The following is a 22359-nucleotide window of genomic DNA, read 5'->3' on the forward strand; positions in this document are numbered from 1 at the left end:
CTTTTCACATGTGACATTGACATTCCCTGCTGACTTTCAAAACGATGGGCAGTCTTCTGTCTTTGCATCTTTCCTAGACCCAGGCCCCACTCATAACAGCATCATGGAAGTTTCCCTGGTGATGTGATGTGCAGATTGTTCCTAGGTATTCCTTCTTCCTTGAAGACTCTCCTCCTCTTTCTCTCCAGTCCTTGCCACCTGTTAATATGACTCCAAAGTCACTCTCTCCGTGTAACCTTCCCAGACCCACCAAGTAGAGCTGAGTTCTCCCTCCCTTCTGCCCCAAGTGTATCCTGGCACCTTCTCAAGTCAAGGACAGCATCTCATGGAAGATTTTTGCAATGGTTTGTTTACTTCTATGTCTTCCCTTCCAAGCTGTACACTTCTCCAAGTAGGGAGTGTCTTGTTTGTAATTTTATAACACAGCACAGTGCCTGGCCTGTAGTAGGCCCCCGATAAATACTGGATGAATGAATGAATGACCTATGGTCTCTTCTGTTTTGGCTTATGCTGAGCTATGCAGTTGGGAACAAGGGGACTGTGGCAAAATAGCAGAGGAAAGCCTGCTGACCAATGAGGTAAAGAACTGCAAACAATGAATTTTAAACATTTGAGCTCAGGGACTGCAGATGATAAGGAATTTCAAAATCAAAGTTTCCTAGATGATATTTCTGTGTGTACTAACTCTGGATGGTTGAGAAGTTCAAATAAATGATTAAAGCATGTAAAGCAGAACAATTAAGTAATCTGGATCATCTACTGCAGGAGAGAAACTTGAAGAGGCTTAATAATGGTTCTTTAATGAAAGACTATTCCAAGGACAGCTAAACATCCTCCTTCTGCATGCACACAAAAGAAGAAAAAAAAATGAGATCACAGTGCTACAAAATTTAAGTTAAAAACAAAAAAGAACTCAATTTCAAGTGGGTTACAGGAACTCATTTCAAGTTATTCTTATAAATAACTGGCATGTGTGGAGGGCTTACTCAGAGCCAGGCATTGTTCTACACCTTTCTCCATGTGCTATTTCCCTGGATCCTCAGGACAAACCCATGCAGGTTAATTTCAGTTGTATTACTCCCCTGTTACCAGTGAGAAAGTGGAGGCACCATTACTGATGGTTAAGTAACTCCCAGGGCCGCACAGCTGGAACATGGTGGAGCTGAGATCCCAGCCAGGGCTGTCTGGCCCCTGAGTCCTTGCTCTCATCTACTCTGCTCATGGCTTTACTCGAGGCAGACATAGAAGCCAGACCTTCCTCTCAGGATGGAGACCTGAAGCCTAGCTCAGTTAAGTTCCTGTGGCTCATTTAAATTTGAACAAGAAAATCCTTGAATACGTAAATTGCTCTTCATCGTCAGGGCAACTTGCGTGTGTGTGTGTGTGTGTGTGTGTGTGTTGAGATTAAAAAACCTGTTTTTCTTTTCTTTGTTCTAGTAAGTTGGCCTACCAGCTCTTGTCTTTCTAATGAGATGTTGAATTGTTTTGTTTTGTTTTCGGCAGTCTGCACACACAGTTTATAAGAGCAGACATAAGTCGAGTCAAATTTAGATGTTACGATTTTAGCTCCAGAGTGAAGGAATATACTCTCGGGGCTGAAAAGTCAGCATCTTCTTCCCTGTTATTTTTTTCTAAGGCAACCTTGTTTAGCCCGCCCCGGGGACAGAAGCAGTGGGGTCCTCGTCAGCCCAGAACAGGGGCAGCTGGCTGAGCAGTTCAGACGCCTAGCACCAGGAAGTCGAGGCTCATCTGGTCCTCGGAGGAGAGAGTGATCAAGCCCCGTGCTGCACTTGCCCAGCTGCAGGAGGCCTGGAGGCTGGTTCCGGGGAACCAGGGCAGCCCAGTAGGAGCCCTGTGAAAGGGTGTGAATGAGTCACTACACTTTTCAGGTTGACTGAGATGACTTCTGTTGATTTTCTTCGAATTTAGATCTGTTATCAGTGTTCACACCTGGGGCCTAACGGGAAGATGAGTGAACATTTTCTTGATAGTGCCTGGCCTTTGGCAGGGTTGCGATAAGATTTGGGTTAAGATGTGACTCTGCAAGAATGTGTAGGTCAGCGTGTGTGTCCCAGTGCTGAGGGCCTCAAGGAGGCATGTTTTAGTGTCCTGAGCAGAAGGAGACTCAGAGGCACAATAGTTTCTGACATTATACACAAGTCGGCCTGGGTTGGTACTTAATATTTTAGGGCATCAGCAGACACTGCAAATTTGTCAGACTTTGAGTCCATAGTCTGGGAGAAGCACTTGCTTTTTAACATTGGGCGCCCCACAATGACTAGATAGATTATTGGTGACTTGGTTAAGTGTTTGGGTTCTAGAAGCTCACTTAACCTTTCTGGTCTCAGTTTCCTCATCTTTAAAATGGATAGGACAATGGTACCCACTCTGTTGGGTAGGGTTAAATAGATTAATAAGTGTCAAGTGCTTGGAGCGGTGCCTGATATTTGGGTAGCATGAAATTTGTATTTATATTAATGCATACATCTCATATTTGGCAGGGGACCAACTCCAATGCTTGTGCAAAATAGGGGTGCTTGGTAACTACCTGTTAAATGTTGAAGGAATTAAAAGAATGGATTTAGTGGAATACACTTATGGCAACCTGTTCTGACTTCTCCGTAACCTGTAATTTGGGGGCAGACTAGGGGTTAGATTTAATCTCCTATAGAGAAATATTTCAAAAAAGCAGAGTGTTCTACAATCGAACATCTATCTCTGCAGAAAAGAAGGAAATGGAGATGATGGTTTTGCATGAAGATCACAATGGGAATGGCATGAAAAACTGAGTTTGAGGTATTGAGGGACAGGTAGCAGGGTCCATGACTCTCAATCAAATAAAGAAAAATATTTCGGGGCGCCTGGGTGGCTCAGTCGTTAAGTGTCTGCCTTCGCCTCAGGTCATGATCCCAGGGTCCTGGGATCGAGCCCCGCATTGGGCTCCCTGCTTCGCGGGAAGCCTGCTTCTCCCTCTCCCACTCCCCCTGCTTGTGTTCCCTCTCTCACTGTGTCTTTCTCTGTCAAATAAATAAAATCTTTAAAAAAAAAATCTCATATAATGAGACATTTTAGAGCTGCAAAGTATATGTTAATTTTGAGTTAAAAAAAAAATAAAGAGAAAAAACGAGTCAAATCTCTGACCTATATTTACCCTGTATTGGTTTTCTTTTTCTTTTTTTTTAAAGATTTTATTTATTTTTATTGGAGAGAGAGAGAATGAGAGAGAGGGAGTACATGAGAGGGGGGAGGGTCAGAGGGAGAAGCAGACTCCCTGCTGAGCAGGGAGCCCGATGCGAGACTCGATCCCGGGACTCCAGGATCATGACCTGAGCCGAAGGCAGTCGCTTAACCAACTGAGCCACCCAGGCGCCCCCTGTATTGGTTTTCTAATAGTGACAGTTTCAACTTGAAATGAAAATTTGAGAAAATGGAAAGAAAATGAATAATATAATGTTTTAGGAGCTGGTACAATTTAAGAGTACATTGATACTAGGTTGACTCATATGAAATTGCCACTTCTTTTGGTGAAAAATGGTCAGACACTGTCAATTTCATAAGGTTCAATCTAATATATTTAAGCTAATTAACACTAAATCAAAATACTTATATTACCTTGCCCTTTATTGCCTTTTAATTATGACTGTAGAACTAAATGGGCCAATTATATTTGTCTCAGCCTCTTTTGCGTCTCAGAATTTGCACACAGTAGGTGCTAAACAAATGTTTTCTTAATCGAGTGCTGTTTTCTGTTATTTCCTTTCAAAAATTAGGCCTACATTTCATTCTGCTACCTAATGCCGAGTCTGCCCTTAAAATATAATTAACAAAGTGTTAGCTTCATTTCATGTTTCATGATTTAGATAAATCCTTTCTGTTCCTTGTTTGGGCAGCCCTGAGAAGCTAATTAATACATTATTAACATATTGTAGCGGCAAACGAGACTCTTCTTGTGCACACAAGCCGTGACAAGAATAAATTCAGGTCAGATATAGTTTTGCCTATTTAAGGAAAAATGTTGTGCTAATAATGAGAAATTACTGTTTATATGACATATCTCTGCACATTAAAACACATTATAGACTTATAAAGGAGGCGAATGGCAGAATCAGGCAAGCTTTCTCCCAAAGGTTCCAAGCATTTAGGGCTCAACTGGGGCATCCAAAGTGCCCTGCAATGAACTAGAAATGATAACCTTTGGGACCCCCAGGAATGAAGAGCTTCATTATTATTCATAGAAGATTTCATAATGGTTGGGATTGGTCCAAGAGTTAGGAACACACTAAAATAAACAAGCAGGCAGCCTGAAATGGTTTTCAACTCAGAAAATAAAAGGCTTCTTCTACAGTGGAAGAGATGGGGCATATTCAAGGAGGAGCACGAATAACCTATGAGTTATATTATACCTGCTTGGGCCTCAGTTTCCCCATCTTGGTTCACCACCTCCTGGAGAATATTCATTCTCTATCACATCTGTTGCTCCCAAGGTAAATGGCATCATGCCTTAAAATGAGATGCATTTCTGAGGGGGAAGAGCTAGAGCTCTAAAATGGATTATTTAGGTTTTGGTTGACCTGGAGCTGTGAGAACAGCCACATTGCATAGACAGAGTTCTGAGAAAAGAGTTGCTTTCATTTTTCAAACAGAAGAACCACAATCCTTGCTCTGTTTGGATCCTTAGACAAATCAAATAAACGAGCAAAAGAGGGCTCACGAAATCACCAGTTTTAACTTCTCCCCAGTGCCACAGATTTTTCTTAGAGATTTTTTTTTCTCTGAGTGTGGAGCATGTACAATATTCTGTTCGCTTTGAGCTGTCTAATGAGATCCCAGCCGAAGGGGATGTGCTCCTGCAATAATGTCTTAATGCTAATTATATTTTAGAATGGTTAGGGCAAGAATAGTCCCAAACATACTTGAGGTAATAACTAGTCCTATATCCAGAAGGTTAACAGTTCAATCAAAGAGAGAAAAAAAAAAAAACCGAGCATATCTTAAGAAAGAGTTCAAGTGGTTTTGTACAAGAGCTCTCATTAAGTCTACAAGAACACTTAAAATACTGGTAGAGCTAGGTAATTCTATATTTCCCTTTTTAACTCATCGAATGCCCCCGGTTTCAGGGAGCAGTGCTTGAGAACAAGAAGCATCTGGCAGGTGAAGGGGAGAAAGTCTGTTGTTAAGGAATTGGCTGGAGTTTTAGGTTAGGGGTCTACGCCAAGGCTGCAGTGCAGAGTTTGAGAGGGGAGGGAACGTGGACTGCTGATGAAAAAGCAGAGGTGACGCTAGAGAGTTTGGTATCAGATGAGGGCCCCGGGCCAATCTTCTATTACGGTAACAACATGGCTTTAAACGGTGATGACAATAAATCCCTCGAATAATTGTGCATCAAACCATTATACACAAGATTACAATCTGCTCTCATGAATGCAGTTTCCATAACACTGTCGGAACTTTTCCCCATCTTCCCATTTTTCTATGATTTCTAATGAGGAGCAATTGGAAACTATACCCGTTGCTTTCTGTTTTAAATGACTGACGTTATCTTTTACTGAGAAGGGCATAGTATTTTAATCTATTTTTAAGATATTTATTGAGCACCTATTATGTACTTGGCAACAGTCATATGGCTAATCGTTTTAGAGAGGATTCCTAAAAAAGACTTTCTGCTCTGCCAAAGATAAAGTATTAAAATAACAAAACAGCTCAAGGATTTTTTTTTTTTAATGTGCTAAAAAGTGGTGTTTTTCATCCTCCAAGAGCCCCCCACTCTGTACAAGGAGGTCCTTTCAATAAGTGTGCCATGCAATCTGGCGTTGTGTGAAGTGCAGTCTAAGAAGTAACCATTTCAGGGGGACCATGTTCGGGAGATAAAACACAACTAAGCTGGGAAACTGAAGGATGATTTTTATAATTTAACTTACAGGGAAACTTCAGGGCTGAAAATCAAGTGACAATAAAAGTGACTGAACTCAGTAACCTTTAAATAGGATTTTCAAACGTACAGAAAAGTACAGAGAAGAAGAAGAAAAACCCTGTATGTACCCACCACTCATAGAGTTTTTATGAGTCTTTGTAACTGACCCTGTTCCATGTCAGAGGGGTCCAAAAGTTGCTCAGATAAAAACTTTCTGTGTCTGAGGCCAGCCTCTGGGGATAAAACCTTTTTGGAGGCCATTTTTGGTGCGTGGAATTCTCTTCTATCTTCCGGGCCACTCCACCTTGAGCTGTTACTGGTGGGGGAGGGGAGGGCCGGGCAGATGCTAGCAGGGCTCCTGCCCTTCAGCACCTCACTGTCCATTCGAGGGGATCGATGCCCACATAAATAATTCTAACATAAAGCTGACATGAGTGCTGGGAAGAAAGATTAATTCTGTCTGGGGAGGGGGTAGGTTTGGGGCTAGCCCTTCAAGGTTGGCTTGGACTTAGGAAGGTGGCTATGTGGGCGATGGGGTAGCTTGAGTAAGAGGGAAGGCCTTGTTCCAGAATGTTGAACAGACATGGTTTTTGGAACCAAGTGTATGTTGTCAATGAAATGGGTATGCTCTGGCTGTAAAAAAATGTTGAGGGCCTCTAGCTTATTGATGGAGGGGTCAAAGCCCTAAATTCTCTCATTTCGTTTTCCAACTACCAAGTTGCTATTAAGTCTTACTGAATTTTTATATATCATCCAGCTGCTTTTTAAACCCTAAAATCATGTAATACAGTCATAATTTACCTTTGGAGAGCATGTTACAATTTATAAATGGCTTTTTTTTATACACATTATTACATTTGATCCATAGAACAGCCCTGTGACACCACAGGCTCATCTCTGCATGATATTTCCTTTGAAAGTAACTACTATTTATAGAAACTACTAGCTATAGAAATCAGAAAAATTTCCACTAGCAGCCTTATTGTGTTAGAAGTGCACACCAGGATAAAGTCAGCAATTTGGGAGAAATGAAAGAAAGGGTCCTGAGATAGACAGTGATTGAGAGTCACAGGGGGACGACAGGATTGTGGTTTTGGAAATGAGAGTGATGCAGAAAGTAGAAGATGGAGTGAGCATAGGGTGGTGGTCCACTGCTTGGGGGCGAGGGGGGCGGGAATGGTGGTACTTAGCACAGTACTGAGCACTCAGCAAGCCCATAGTCAATACCTTTTCAGCCATAAGTGGGGTTGGGTATATATCTTGAGCAGTGCCAGCAGCACAATTCAAAAATATAAAATGGTGACTTTTAGAACATGGGTACAGAATAAAATGAATATTTTTTATAACACTGAGGAGTGAGAGAGTGGTTCAATCTGGAGGAAGGGAGGAACGCTCATCTCGTTTGACACATCTACGTTCTCTCTCCTTCTGCAACATCTCCATCTATGGTAACTTTATAAACTGCTTTTCACATACCGAATCGGTGCACTTTTGTAACTACTTTATCGAAGCTAAAACAGCTAGGACACCATGATTGTTGTAATCTAGTTGGAATAAGCCTTACTGACTTTGGATACATCAACATATCCATTTAGCCTGATGCAAATCAGTTTACTTTTCTACTTAGAGACATGATGTGAAATGAAATTAATCCAGTTGCAGCAAAGTGAGTGAATTCAGTTGAATAAATCCCTTTCCGTGGAAAAGAATTTTGTTTGGCAGCTCATTTGAAACAAAATCCACATGGCAGTATAATGCCTTCTCTGGAACTGAGCAAATGTATTTATCCCACTTTTATTTACAGCTAAATTCACATCAGAGCTGTTTCATATGATAGTGTACTCTATTGTCCTTAGGTGAGGGTCACAGTGAAAGCATTTGCAGGACCACCGAAATGTGACAATGGCACTTAGCCTAAGGACTGTCTCTCCACCTCGACTATGAACTTAACAAAGATCAACAACTCCTTCGAGAGAAAAAGGAGAGACTAATAAAAACCAACAAAACCATGTGTATTCTTATAGATTCTCTCTTCTCTGCCCTCCATTGTCAAAAGGGCAGTCAACACACAGTGTATGTTTAATAAATACATTTTGGTGGTGACTATCACAAGCAGGCAGGACCTGGAGAAGATCCAGAGAATATCAAAGGGATGAAGAGGTTGGGGTTGTGCTAATGCAATTGAGATTCTCTACTCCAGGAAGAGGAAGGCTGAGTGTGGCCATTCTGGAGGTAGTTTGGGTTGTTCAACATCACTGAATGTTAGAAAGCACATAGACTCCCTGGTGGGATGAAAGAGAGCCAACTTACATCCCAGGAAGAGGATGTGGGGTTAGGAATGGGGAAGAAGGCTTGACTTAGATGGATTATAAGGCATCAACACAATCTTTAAGCAGTATTTCCCTGGAAATTTTACTTGGAAAAGTAGATAATCTTTCTGAAATGATTTAGGTTTGGTACAGCGGGGAAATGACCCAAGAACCTCATAAGCTCTATTCTAGCTCTGACCCCATGATTTTTCACCAGCCAGGGTCAGGACCTGGTTTGATTCTTGCCTACTTTTCTTTCTCTATAGCTGGAAGCACTTGACCCCTTCCTGTAAGTCAACCATACTGTAGACTCAGCACTAAGCCTTTTCTCGGTTGGGAGGGATTTAAGACATTCACTGTGGCTGAACGCTTGGCTAACTCTACATCAGGTCACCCCCTGCTGCTGCCCTGGCTCAGAGGTGTCCCAGTTCCAGCGAACGGGATTTTGTCTTGCTCTTAAGTCCTTGTTTTACTGGATTTACCTGAAATCCACCTCATACTCCCAGGCTAACACCTGAAAGCCTTTCTTGTTTTCCAGGCCTAACATGATTTTGGGATCATAATCTAGTATCCACTCTACGACTGAAGCTTTGTGTGTCTCCAGCCCATCCCCCCCCCCCCCCCCCCGCCCAGTTCATATCTAGGGTCTAGTCTTTGTCTGTCCTAGATGTCTCCTCTCACCTGTGGCTGGATCCCCCACTCCCTTCCTCCCACATCCCTCCTGTCATCACCCAGGCCACTGCCTATCTGTTCTTTGGTCATATCATGACATGCCACGAGGCTCCACCTGCCTATGGCATTCTATAATGTATAGCTGCACATCTGAATCTTTCTCTACCAACTAAATACCTCGGTAACAAGGTTTCTCAACGTTATTACTATTGACATTTGGGGCTGGTTAAGTCTTTGCTGGGGGGGCCGTCCTGTGCATTGTAGGATCCTTAGCAGCATCGCTGGCCTCCACCCACCAGATGCTAGTAGCACCCCCCACCCCAAATTGTTACTAAAAATGTCTCCAGGCATTGCCAAATGTCCCTGGCGGGGAGGGGATGTCCAATCTCTCCCCATTGAGGGCCCCTGTCCTACAAGAACTCAGAAAGTCAAGAGTATTTTAAAGCTAGTTATATATACTTTGAGAAATAACTGGGTGTATATAAAGTATTTAAATCTGGTAAAATTTTAACTAACAACTCTAAACTCTTAACACCAAGTGGAATTTTAGAATTGTATTACGACACAAGATGGATGCTGAGTAATGTGGGGTGAAAACCTTGCACCCTAGGTTCAGTTCTTTTCATATTTTAGTGTGCATAAGAATTACCAGGGGAGTCTTTTAAAAGTTCGGATTCTAATTCAGTAGGTTTGAGGCAGGGTCGGAGATCCTCATTTATGACAGGTTCTGGGGTGGTATCAGCTGGACTGGTAGTTGAATAGTTGAGTCTCAAGGCCCTAGATCAAAATCACTGGGGAGGGGGAGGGGTGGGGATCTTTGAATCTTGAGGATTACAAGGTCATGAGAGCAACATTAAAATTTGCATCTGAATGACAGATTAGGAAAATGTGGATGCTCCCTGAACCTTTCTATAAGAACAAAACGGTTCACAAGAATGGGTTTTGAAATGTGACATTTCTATTAGCTTAAAGTTATAAAAGTTACACAAGTGAGCTGTCAGTTCTCTGCTTTGGCTGGGAAAGAAAACTTATGAACTGCTAAGCTACTTTGGCAAGACTTTTAGGGGTTTCCAAAGATCTGACAGAAACCTAAACTTCAAGGTCTTTGTAGTCCTTATTTTACTAACGGAAGAGGCTAGGGCTGAGGATGCGGCTGGGGGAGGGGAAGGAGAGAGAAGAATCACTTCAAAAGAGGCCTTGCAATGAAACAGATACACGTGATCATGCTTACTCAAATTACAAATTGTGCACTGAAATTGTACTGACATCACATGATGTTACTCTAACCCCAAATCAGATCACTCAGCTACAGGTTTAAAACAATTGCAAAAATGAATGTTATTTACTATAACATAGTGGTGAGCATAATCAAATCTTCCAAAAGCTGCTGAGAGCCTGAAATAAAATTTCCTCCTCTCACATAATAGTGCCTCTGAGTAACTTTTAGAGTTTGCAGACATCTGACTCATTGTTGCATATCCTTGGGAAGGAAATGGCCATTCACATTTGTTCCTATTTTATAGCCAGAAAGATCGAGGCTCGCTTGTTTGTCTAAAGATGTAGATTTGTCCAGGGTTGCAGAAAATTTATTGATAGGAAGGAGATAATAAAGTCCTGACCCTATGAAGACCTTCCGGAGGGATCCAGTGTGAGACTAGCTGTGCCCTCAGCAGCAAATAAATACTCACCTGCTAGGAGGGAGAACTAATTCACTAGCTTGGAAATATTTTTTTAAGATTTTATTTATTTATTTGACAGAGAGAGAGAAGAACAAGTAGGCAGAGCGGCAGGCAGAGGGAGAGGGAGAAGCAGGCTCCCCCTGAGCAGAGAGCCTGATGTGGGGCTCGATCCCAGGACCCTGGGATTATGACCTGAGTTGAAGGTAGATGCTTAACCAACTGAGCCACCCAGGTGCCCTGCTTGGAAATAGTCTGATAGGTTGTTACCAATATGACTTAGTATGATAGGGATAAATTTCTCTACATTTAAACCTCTGTGCCTAGGGTTTTTTGCTTATTTGTTTTTAAATCAATAGTGTAAGTACAGAATAAGGAAGATCTGGCTTAATGGTAACGCATGGGAACTCATGGGTTTTAGTTGACCACAATTTTGGTATGAGTCAGCCTTGTGATATGAATGCCAAAAAGGCTAATGCAATCTTGGGCCATATTAATAGAAATATAAGGCATAGAGGAAGGGAGGCAACAACTCCGTGGTATTCTGCATTTGTCAGATGGCTCCTGGAGAGCTCTGTCTCATTCTGGGCACCACGGTCCAGGCAGGACCTTAAAATGGAGTCTGTCAGAAATGAGCACTTAAAATGATGGTGGCATGCAAAACCCCATCTTAGGAGAGTAGCTAAAAGAACCAAGGATATTTAAGCTTGAAGAAGAGGAAAGGGACATAACTGGAAGTGAGAGAAGAGCAGACAATCTGGGAAAAGAGCTTGAGGAACAGTTTCCAGTGGCAGAAGTTTAATTTCTGGCTCCTCAAAGAAAAAAAAGTCATGGGAGTCTTCTCAACTCTTTGTCATTTGCAAAATAAACGGATCATCGGTGAAGAAGACCCTATTCCTCCTATGATTTCTGTGCAGGATGCAAATTTGTGGATGCAGTTATGTCTCTTTGTTAAGCTACCTCCCTCCCCTGCAGGGGCACCCCCTCCAGGAAGCCCTCCTTGCTCCACTTGCTCTGTTAATCTCCTTGGCACAAGCTGTGTACTACAGGTTTCATCTGTCCAGTTTCCCTAATAGCTTGTACGTTCCTTAGGGGAAAGGATCCATTTTGGTTTTGTTTTTATTACCCTAAGTGTTCTGAGTACATCTGGGTACCGTGAATTAGGGGTTGAGGGGATGTCTGTTGATGGTAGCCCAAAAATGAATTAAAGTAACCAAACGGGTAATTTTTTATGGCATCTATATGACAGAGCATTATAATGTGCTCTCCTGATGATTATAGCACCTAGTTGACCCTTCACTTTATGAAATAATTTGAGCTGACCCAGTTGGCTGTGTAGTAAATCTTGCTTTTCCCTACATCTTGCATTTAAAAATAAAAACTGTATCCATGCTGGGAAAAAAAAAAAGTTTACTATCTAAGCACTCCATCTGCCTTGTTCCAGGTCTTGGGAATCGCTCTCCAGCTAGGGGATTTTTTTGACTTCACACTTTCTCCTTCTTTGTTTATTTGGGTATTTACAGGGAACCGTGTCAAGTCACAACATCGTACAGTATCTAGTTGATAAAGTGAATCAGTCTACTTAACAATCTTGGTCTAAGAGACAGAAAAACCACAAAATGAGTTTGGCTAAATAAGAAAGCACCATGTTACGAATTTCATAAATGAGACATTGCGTATTTCTATTATATCAAACATATAAAAGTGCTTTTAGGGTAACAAGGCATGTTTCCTCCCAAGGGTCCTGCGTAGCAGGTTAAAGAATAGTACTGTTTCACTCATGGACAGAGGAGGGAATGGAGCCCACTGAGTCATCCACGAGGCTGAGGAAAGAGTACAGAACATAGGAGTTAAGTGTATGCTCTGCATTTCTCATCAGTGGACAGTATTTCTTCCCACAGTCAATGACCTGACACAGGACTGAGCAAATTATACACTTCTCTGTAAGAAGTTGCTATAGCTCCATTGGCCAGCCTGAAGTTCATCTGGAAAATTCACGGAGCAAAAGGGCTGAGAAACCAGGGCCCCCAATTTCATATCTCTGGCTATTAATCACAAATGAAGATCTGTGGCAACCTTCCCGATTATGGAGGTAGCCAGCCTGTCCCTGCCAATAGTCTTTGGCTCAGACTAGTCCAAAGGCCAAGAACAGGGTGGCTCCTGCCATGCAGGGCAGACCTTTGGTTCTGGGGTTCTGTCTGGCAGCTGACATACAGAACAGGAGAATTTTTCTGCCTGTTTTCGCTTCCCGGAGAGACTCAGAATTAAGCTGGAACTACATCATGGATTTTGTGTACTTGGCAGCATATGCTATGGACACTTTTTATAAATCTGAAACAAATGCTAACACAAATTCGTCCTAATTATACTGACCCAAAGATTCTTCAGATAGCTCCCAAAGTGAAGGCTCGGTCATGTCCTCTCTTCTTTTGGGATTTCTGTGCTCAGCGCTTGCAGCCCTTTTACGAGTTTCCCAATTTCCAAGCACATTGCAGGGACATTAAAAGAAATAACTCTTAATAATGAAAAATCAGATGGAAGGTTTAGGTCCTTCAAGAGGAATAACCTTTATAGAAGGATAAGATTTATCAGCTCCAAATAAGTCCATCATCTTTATTTATTTCCATATTATACTCTGAACTACCCAAGAGGGATAATAAATAATCATGGTATGTCTGTCTGATGCAGAGCACAGAGAGCAAAATCACGGTGAGGCAGTCAGCCCCGCAGGAAAATGATGCAACCAGCAGAACGACACACAAGCAGCCCACAAAAGCACTATTATGTTTATAGCTTCTAACAGGATTTGGACATTGCAAAGGAACCCATCACAAACTGGACACCAGCTTTTATGACCTTCAGGGAAGGGTGAAGGGTCTTGTCCTCTATCACAGAAAAGGTCATTTCCTTCTGTTCTCAGACCCAGTGGGATTAAGTAATTTGCAACAGAACTGGCTTCAGAGCACCTACGGTCTAACATCTCACTTGACAGAGAAGGAAACTGAGGCCCAGAGAGGTTACAATGTCTTGTTTAGAGTTATGCAGGGAGTTTCCAGGAGAGCCAAAATTCAGATTTCCAGGAGCTCATCAAGGGTTCCTGCGTCTTCAGAACGCAGTGCCCAGACTAATGTAGCAGAAGGAGCCCAGAGTATCAACTTCACAGCCTTGGTCTTAAGTCTTGGCGGACTTTAGCAAAATGACCTTGAGAAAGTCACGTACATTCTCGAGCTTTGCTTTTCCCACACTGCAACATGAGAGTAAAATATGTGGTGTGTCTACCTCAAAGATCAAATGAGATAATGTGTGATAACTCTTTTGAGGGGTGCCTAGGTGGCTGAGATTGTTAACCATCTGCCTTCAGCTCAGGTCATGATCCCAGGGTCCTGGGATCGACCCCCACGTCTGGCTCCTGGCTCCTGGCTTGGCGGGGAGCCTGCTTCTCCCTCGCCCTCTGCCTCTCCCCTGCTCATGCTCTCTCTCTCTGTATCTCTCTGTTTCAAATGAATAAATAAAATCTTAAAAAAAAAAAACAAAAAACCTCTTTTGAAAGCCTTTATAAGACTCAGGGTGAAATAACTTAAGATAAGGGAAATTTTTCCTGTCGAGGGTATATGAATAGACTCCAGGGGATTCATGGACCGCTGGAAATTTTGGCGTGTGAATGAGCGCTAGCTAGGCACCCTTTTGTTTTTTTATCCCTCCCCGGGGAATTTCTATAGCTTCTATCAGCTTCCTAAACGGGTGGCTGACATTCTCCTCCTACCCCTACCTCACCACTGCCAGTAAGAATCTATGTGCTATGGATATCAACAAATTTATGATCCACTTAAAAGGTTGGTGTATTAAAATACAACGGTTTCTGTGTATTGACTGTATGGTTGAGATTTCCTGCTGGTTTTACTGATTCAATAATCTGTGTTTTTAGAACATAAATCTATTTGGGGGAGGGAAGTTAATCTGACCTCCCATTTTGCTCTATAAAGGATTAAAAATCTACGGCCTATAAAATGACGAATAGAAATTTCAAATTACAAAGCAACCAGGGTGTTTGTTTTCCTACTTGTGTACTTCCCTAGTGATATTTCCTGGTTATCTGAAAGAGATTTTTTTAAAGTCATATTTAACAAGAGAACTATCTCCTTATTATTTACTGAGTTCCTACAGAGTTCTCAGCACTTTGTTTCCAGCGTTTTCCCATAAAGCACTAGACAAAGACACAAATCATAAGCCCTTTGTAGGTTGCCCATTATGCCCGTGGTTGTAGAAGGCTGAGCAGCGTAGAGAAAAACAAATGAAAAAGTATTATTCATGACCAATTGATCAGTTAGGCTGCTTTTCATTAAAAAACATAAAAAAGCAGAACGAATTTAGCAATGACTGTGTTCGAAGTGCCTAAAAACATTATTAATGTTGGATTTTTTTTCTCATTTATTTTTAGTTCTGTTTAGAAAACTACACTTGAGAGCTTTCTGTAACAGCATTTGAGGGAGTGAATAAGACAACGCTGGAAACCTTTTGTAATGCTAATGAAGGGGGTAGGGATGGATACTGGTTTGTAAGGCCTTTTCTGTATACAGTTATATGTTCCTGAAGCAGAGACTGACTTCTGGAATATCTAGGGTATGAGATAACCAACTAAGGAAGTTACCTACTTAGGAGACTTATCCATCGTCCCATAAAGAAATCCAGTGGGGCCTTTTATAAATATGACAATGGCTATACTCCTGCGTTTTAGTGGTAAAATCTTAATACAGTACAGAAATGTGAAAAATGAGAGGGATTTTTTTTTGCCTCTTGACTATATCAAAATATCATCTCCTGCCCCACGGCTCTGAGGACTCGTAATTCCCCTCTTGTAATACTCCTTTGTGTCTGCTCCCTCCCTATTCTTTCATAGTTCTTTATTTTTCAGTTCCTAGTGATCTCTTTTGTTTAAAGTTTCTCATACAGAGCCTTAAGCTACATAAAGGCAGTAAGTGCACTCATCTGTGCTTAATGTAATGCTATCATTCCGATGAACAAAACCTAAAATCTATTTTGGGAGCACCGGTCCCAGATTTTCAATAACTTAGAGTAACTTAAAACCTGGCTGGTGGTGGCACGAGGGTCCTGCTTCCTATTCAGTTCCATTTGTGTCATTTCTCATTTTAAGTGCTAGTCTTCAGAGAGAACGCTCTGGAGTCAGACTGCCCGGGTTCAAATCCGGACTCTACCACCTACGAGTTAAGTGACCTTGTGTAGGTTTCTTAACCTCTCTGTCCCTGTGCTTCCTCACTTGCAAAAGAAGGATAACATAGCCCTTACTTCATTAGGCCCTCATGAAAAGCAAAGGAGTTCATGCCTATAAAGGAATAGACCAGTGCTGGGTAAATAATACTAACAGACACCATTTTAGGGACTTTACATGTATAAATTACAGTTGCCCCTTGAATAAGGTGCAGGTCGGGGCACTGTCCTCCGCCCCTACCTTCCGTTCAGTCAAAAATCTGTGTATGACTTTTGACTCTCCCCAAACTTAACTACTAGTAGACAACTGTTGACCAGAAGCCTTACCAATAACATGAACACTCGATCAACACAAATTTTGCATGTTCTATGTATTATACACTGTCTTCTTACAATGAAGTAAGCTAGAGAGAAGAAAATGTTACTAAGAAAATCATAAGGAAAGGGGCACTTGGATGGCTCAGTTGGTTAAGTGTCTGCCTTCAGCTCAGGTCATGATCCCAGGGTCCTGGGATTGAGCCCTACATTGGGCTCCCTGCTCAGCGTGGAGCCTGCTTCTCCTTCTGCCCCTCCCCCACATTCTCTCTCTCTCTCTCTCTCTCAAATAAAACCTTAAAAAAAAAAAAAGAAAATCATAAGGAAAATATATTTATAGTACTGCACTGTATTTATAGGAAAAAAAATCCGAGTGTAAGCGGATTCGCACAAACAAACCTGTGTTGTTCAAGGGTCAACTCTATTGAGTCTCTAAAACAATAGGGTAAGATAGGTACCATTATTACCCTCATATTGTAGCTTAAGAAACTAAGGCACAGAAAGACTAATTTGTCCCATCTGGCCCAGTAGGAGCTGGAGGATTGGCCTCAAACCCACAGCAAGCACTCGATACATGTTCCTTATTATTGTTGGAGTTATTGCCTGAATTTATACACTCAATAATATCTGCTATTGCTGCTAAAAATGATGAATTTGTATGTCTAATCCTCCTTCAAAGTGTATAAAAAATGTATATGATCCCCAATGGAACAGTCGATTTTGGCAAGGATTATCACCTAAAGCCATTAGGTGACATTGGTTGGGAAGTAAGATACTACCACAGGGTCAAAGCGTCACCCACTCAGAGAACTTGTTAATTGCAAAAGCGGAAAAAGTACCTTTACAATGAGAGCTCCCTGGAGTGAGATCACTACCTCGAGCCATGATCAAACTGAGAGTCACAAATAGAGGGACAACCTGGCATTTTGTACCTCCTGATGAGATGCAATATGGAGCACCTTACAAAAAACGTTCAATTGAAATCTAATCAATGCTTAGGCTGAACTTGGGAGTTTACAGGAAATATAGGGGGTAAAGGACAAGTTAAATGACACCATGAGGCAACAATAAATCTAGAACGTGGGACATCCTACAAGTTAACTGGCCTAACCCTTTAAAAAAATCTAATGATCTAACATAAAGCCCAAATGTAAAAATGTGCTTTTCTTTATAAAAATTAGATCCTACTTTTTTTTTTTAAAGGCATAGACGACTTTGGGGGTCAGGTGGTGACGTTTAGATATGGTCTAAATGTTAGATCATATTAAGGAATTACTGTCTGTCTTCTTAGGTATAATGATGGTGTTGTGGTTCTACAGGAGAATGCCCCTATTCTTAGATGTGTATCCAATTATTTAGGAGTGAAGTATCACTTTTTCTGTAACTTACAAATAGTTCATGAAGAAATACACAAAGATGGAACAAATATGGCAGAAAGATAGCGGTTGGTGAGCCTACCAGGTGAGTATAGAGGTATTGATTGTACTAATATTTCAGCTTTTTTTTCGTTTGGACATTTTCTTCACTTTCTTCATGAATGTCTTACATCTTCTTTGGAGAGCATACGAGATTTTTATTCATGTACTTAGTAATAGATAGATAGATTTTTATTCATATCATATTCATTCATAGTTTCTTTTAGTTCTCTATAATGTTTGTGAATGCATATTTAAAAAGAATTTTTTAAAAATCACTTACTGAATTTTTACTGGCTCAAACTTATTGAAACCTAATAGTAATGTTGAAGAGTGTTTGGTGCTTAATACAGGGCCTGATACATAACAAATGCCCAATAAATGTTTATAAATGCTTATTTGTTAAATTTATTTTGTTCCTGAGAATTTTAAGGTCTCAGCCAAGAAAGAAAGAAAGAAAGAGAGAGAAAGAAAGAAAGGAAAGACGAAGAAAGAAAGAGAGAAAGAAAGGGAAGAAAGGGAAGAAAGAAAAGAAGGAAGAAGGAAGGAAAGAAAGAAAGAAAAGAAGGAAGAAGGAAGGAAGGAAAGAAAGAAAGAAAGAAAGAAAGAAAGAAAGAAAGAAAGAAAGAAAGAAAGAAAGAAAGAAAGAAAGGAAGGAAAGAAAAGGGACACATGAGGCTGTGTTCTTCCTTTGTGGATCAAGATATGCTTTAGCAAGTATTTGAGATGGACAAAATGGTGCCAATCAACTGCATCTTTTGATTCAAATAACTTAGGTCACAAAGATTCTTGACCACATTTTGAATTTGTTTTAGGAGAGCATGAAAATAAAGAATCTGGCCCTAGGACTAATCCAGCAGCAACTGTTACTTATTTAAGAATTCCTGATGGAATCACACTTAATGATACATTTTTGAACAATTGTGGATTTTTCTTGGCCCAGGAAAAGAGGCAAGTCCGGCTCAAGTTTAGGCGTGAGTGCTACAAGGCGTCAACACTCGCAGGCCTTATTCTCCGAGAATCAATAAACTTGTGGGAATTGGGGATCATTTCCCACTTTTCCAGAAGGCAATGGTTCTAAAAGAGATGGCTTCAGGCAGTAAGTGAGATATATTTTGTATAGAAGTGGAAAGAAAATGATCAATATTCAAAGAAATAATTAATAATGATACAATTTTGCATTTTCATGGTGCCTTTTTCCTAAGGCACGTCCTATCTGTGTGAGATCATTTATTCTCATAATATCCCTGTGAAGTAGACAAAGAACAATTGAAATAAAAGAATAAGAGGGATTTTCATCAGGACAAAAGATGTGGAAGATATTCAAAGGATATCGTATTAGCAATAGCGATATTACTCAAATCGAAATTGAGCAAATCGATATTGAGCAAATCGATAGCGTGCCTCCCCTCTGCTTCAGTAAAGTCATTAAAAAATAAATAAAACCTATTACAATTTAGGGAAAATAAGCTTACAGTTTACTCTACAGGAGACACTCCAAGTCCAATCCAAAAAGGTAGTTTTATTCAATGACACAGGCCTTCTCTCTTTACAGAAAAACAAAGTTCTCAAAAAGAGTACAAATCATAATTTTTAAAACTTGAAATTTAAATGCACTTAGATGGTTCTGTATTTACATAGTGCTCTTTATTTAATAGTGGATCCCCTTATAAAGAGGTTTGCCTTAAAATTATATTATGAATATTGTTTTATAAACAATACTGGGTTGTTCAAGCAGAGTCTACTTATACTAAATGTTCTTTCTGAAACCAAAAATAATAAAGAAAAAAAGGGGGACCCCACTAAAGAACTTATCAGTCTATGATAAATGCAGTTGTACAGAACAAAAGATGCTTCAGCCTGAGGTTTCCCACCCTCAGATGACATAACATGAGCACATGCAATCTTTTCCATTGGAATTTTAGATCTAAACATTTCCCTCACTTTATCTGGGGATGAGTATTTTGGGTAATGTGCAGATTAAGTTACATATACCTTATTAACAAGGCCTCATTCCAGGTGTATAAATACAGTATTTTTAAAGTTAGTGAAATCCTTGGTGGGTATACTCAACCCTCATATTCAGGAGTAGTTGGGGGAAAGAGCACAAAGGAGTTGTCTTCAGACTCAATGCCTGAACTGGACACCATCTTAGGGATATGGCACTAATTATTAATAAAGAGACAAAGATAGACAATACTCTCTCAAAACCCATTTCAACAAAAGGTTCTCTTTTTGTAAAGAAATCCAAAGTGGTGTTCTTTGTAAAGGCACCATAAATACTAAGAGAAGTAGAAATGTAAGTAAAAGAACAATCCTGGCCCCACAGTGCCAATGTTCATTCATTGCTGCCCAAACCTTCATCCCCATCCTCAACTGGGTTTCAATGCTGACTATGGAGAGGTGGGATTTCACCTCTGTAATGGGTCTAATGTCTCTCCCTGGGATGGCCCAGAAGCCAATTAGCAGGGAATTTTGTGTGCTGGGCTGGATAAGGAACAAGTTCCTTTGCTGGAAGTCGAATCCCATCACCACAAGCATTGTTAAAGCAAAAGATTTACAGACCTTCGCGGATGGACCAAAATATGAAAAGCAATATTTAGAGAACCCATGGGATTCATTTTCATTAGATTTGACTCATAGAGAACATTCTGCAAAGTATAAAACTGTTCAAGATCTCTAGAGTATATGGCCTGATGTTGTCTAATGACATACCTTTTTGAAGAGAAGAGGTCGAGTCTACGTCTTGGCTTTGACACCGAGTTAATAGTATCTTCTCTTCCAAGAAGGAAGACGAAGTCAAACACCAAAATTACTGCATTTCAGAGTGTAGATCCACCTTGTGCTGTCTTCCAAGGACCTCGCTAAAACAGGGTACGAGTTCACAGATCCATTAATAGTGCCTCCTCCTGCCTTACTTCTTACTCCCTCCTCCAAATTACCCCCAGTCAGCCCTGCAGTCTGTAGGCAAACCACACAGGAACTAGCAGACACAGGGCTTCAGAGAGTTGGGCGTGAGCCTTAGATTATGTGGTTTTGTTTTCTTGCTGCCAGAGTTGAACTAAAACGCAGGAGGTTCTCTGAAACACTTTTGCTTCTTTATGCTTGGTTTCAATTTTAACAATGTCCCCCCTGAACGATTTTGTTCACATAAGAAAACTTTGAATCCTAGAGATGATCCATCAACAGGCTGCCTCTCTGAAGGAAAACTCTCATTTTCTCTTATTACATCCAAGAATCCGGAGAAAAAAATTAGGACTTCTTCGGAGAACTTATTTAATACCACCCTGGGATCACGCACAAAGCTAAGATCCCAGAGAAAATGCTTTCTTAGTACACTCAGCCATAATATTACTCTTAATCCATAACATTACCCTTAACAAAAAACAAAAGAAGAAAAGCTCTGAGCCAGGATGACTTCTAACCCCAGTTTGGCCAGTCAGGCAAGAGCAAGGACTGGTTCTTTAGATCTTGGGGATTTCCCTTTCTCCTGAGTTGGTTAGGCTAAAGGATTTCTGGGATTTAAAGATTTTTCACTGACTTAAGGTTTTTGTCACTGCCAACTTCCTTAGTTCTTACTTCCGAATTTGTGAAAACCCTCCTTCCCCTTTAGGTTTCCATACCAAGTGCAACTTGTGAAGGCCTCTTCCTCTCTTTGCTCTTACTAGAAATGGATTGCCAACGATGCATCTTTTGCACAAAATAAGAGACATTGCTATCTACTAAGTGGCACCAGTCAGAGTTTGGGCCCAAGAGAAAGAGGGAAATGTTGGCTCACAGGATGTTCCCAGCATTAATCCCTTGAAGGCTAAGGAGGGTAGCATATAAGACTCAGTTTGGAGTTCTAAAATTTAAACTCAATTCAACATTATGAGATGATATCTTTTTTTTTTTTTAATCTTTTCACCCCCTTTATACCTAAATCTTGTTCAAAATTTCCTTTTTGGGGGGAGGATTTCTCTTTTTCTCAACACTTTTATTGAAATAGAAAAGAAGAATCTGGTTTGGAATCATCAGAGAATTTTGGTCACAGTAGTAGGTGCTCAATAAATATTTATTGAATGAGTTAAAGGGAGGAATTTGCTACCCCTAACTCCTTAATACAGGATTTTCTTTTTGTTAATGCAGGTTTGTTCAATTTTCTTAAATCCGAGTTGTGTCTGAACAGGGTCCTCACTATTTCCACATGTTATAAAGATAGAATTTTAATGGTAACAGCATGTCCCTGATTTTAAACAATAAACATCTTAATGTGGGCCTCAGTGTTCTTCAGTCTTCATGGTCTAAGGACGTTCTTGGATCCCATAATTATGCCCAGCAGCTTCATAGCCAGATGTCAGACACTGAAGTCCTCTGGCCACACTCCTAATCCCAAGTCAGTGGTATTGAAGTGATTGAACAGTGAGGCCCTGAACTCGCACAGCTGGAGAGTGTGAAGAAAGGAGAAAAGATAGTAGTTCTATAGAAAGTATCATGGGATTTTCAGCTTGCACCCTAATGAGGAAGCTACTTTTCCACAGGGTACTATCCCCCCAGGGAGCAGAATAGAACCCCTCCCCTTACAAGTGTGGGGCAAAACAGGAAAATCTCAAAGAGAAGTTATTTCAGAAGCAGCAAATAATGATCAACAGACGTGTTATAGAGCATACTGACGGGGGAGCGAGGCCACTCTAGTTTATTTCATGGATGCTCTGTAATTGAACAAGTGCAAAGGCAGAACCTAAGAATAAAGACTCTAATGTGAGAATGCCATCATTTCAGTCCTCACAATCATGGGATACTCAGAAAATATCAGCAAAATTGCGAGGATTCAAGGATCTGTGAAATGTGGACTT

At 40.8% G+C, this 22359-nt stretch overlaps 1 protein-coding gene across 3 annotated transcripts in view; it reads right to left on the reverse strand.

The window, feature by feature from the left end:
* GRAP2 (GRB2 related adaptor protein 2) overlaps positions 1–20926 on the reverse strand; it is a 63946-nt gene extending 43020 nt beyond the window's left edge. For all 3 annotated transcript variants that reach the window (XM_054506811.2, XM_045872486.3, XM_045872485.3), the window contains exon 1: positions 20240–20926. The gene's annotated coding sequence lies outside the window, so the exon portion shown is untranslated. The remainder of the gene's footprint in view (positions 1–20239) is intronic.
* Positions 20927–22359: the final 1433 nt, after the last annotated feature.

This window comes from Mirounga angustirostris, unplaced genomic scaffold (assembly GCF_029215605.1).
Source record: "Mirounga angustirostris isolate CCGP_5_RB_7025 unplaced genomic scaffold, mMirAng1.0.hap1 SCAF_5, whole genome shotgun sequence".
Classification (NCBI taxonomy): Eukaryota; Metazoa; Chordata; class Mammalia; order Carnivora; family Phocidae; genus Mirounga; species Mirounga angustirostris.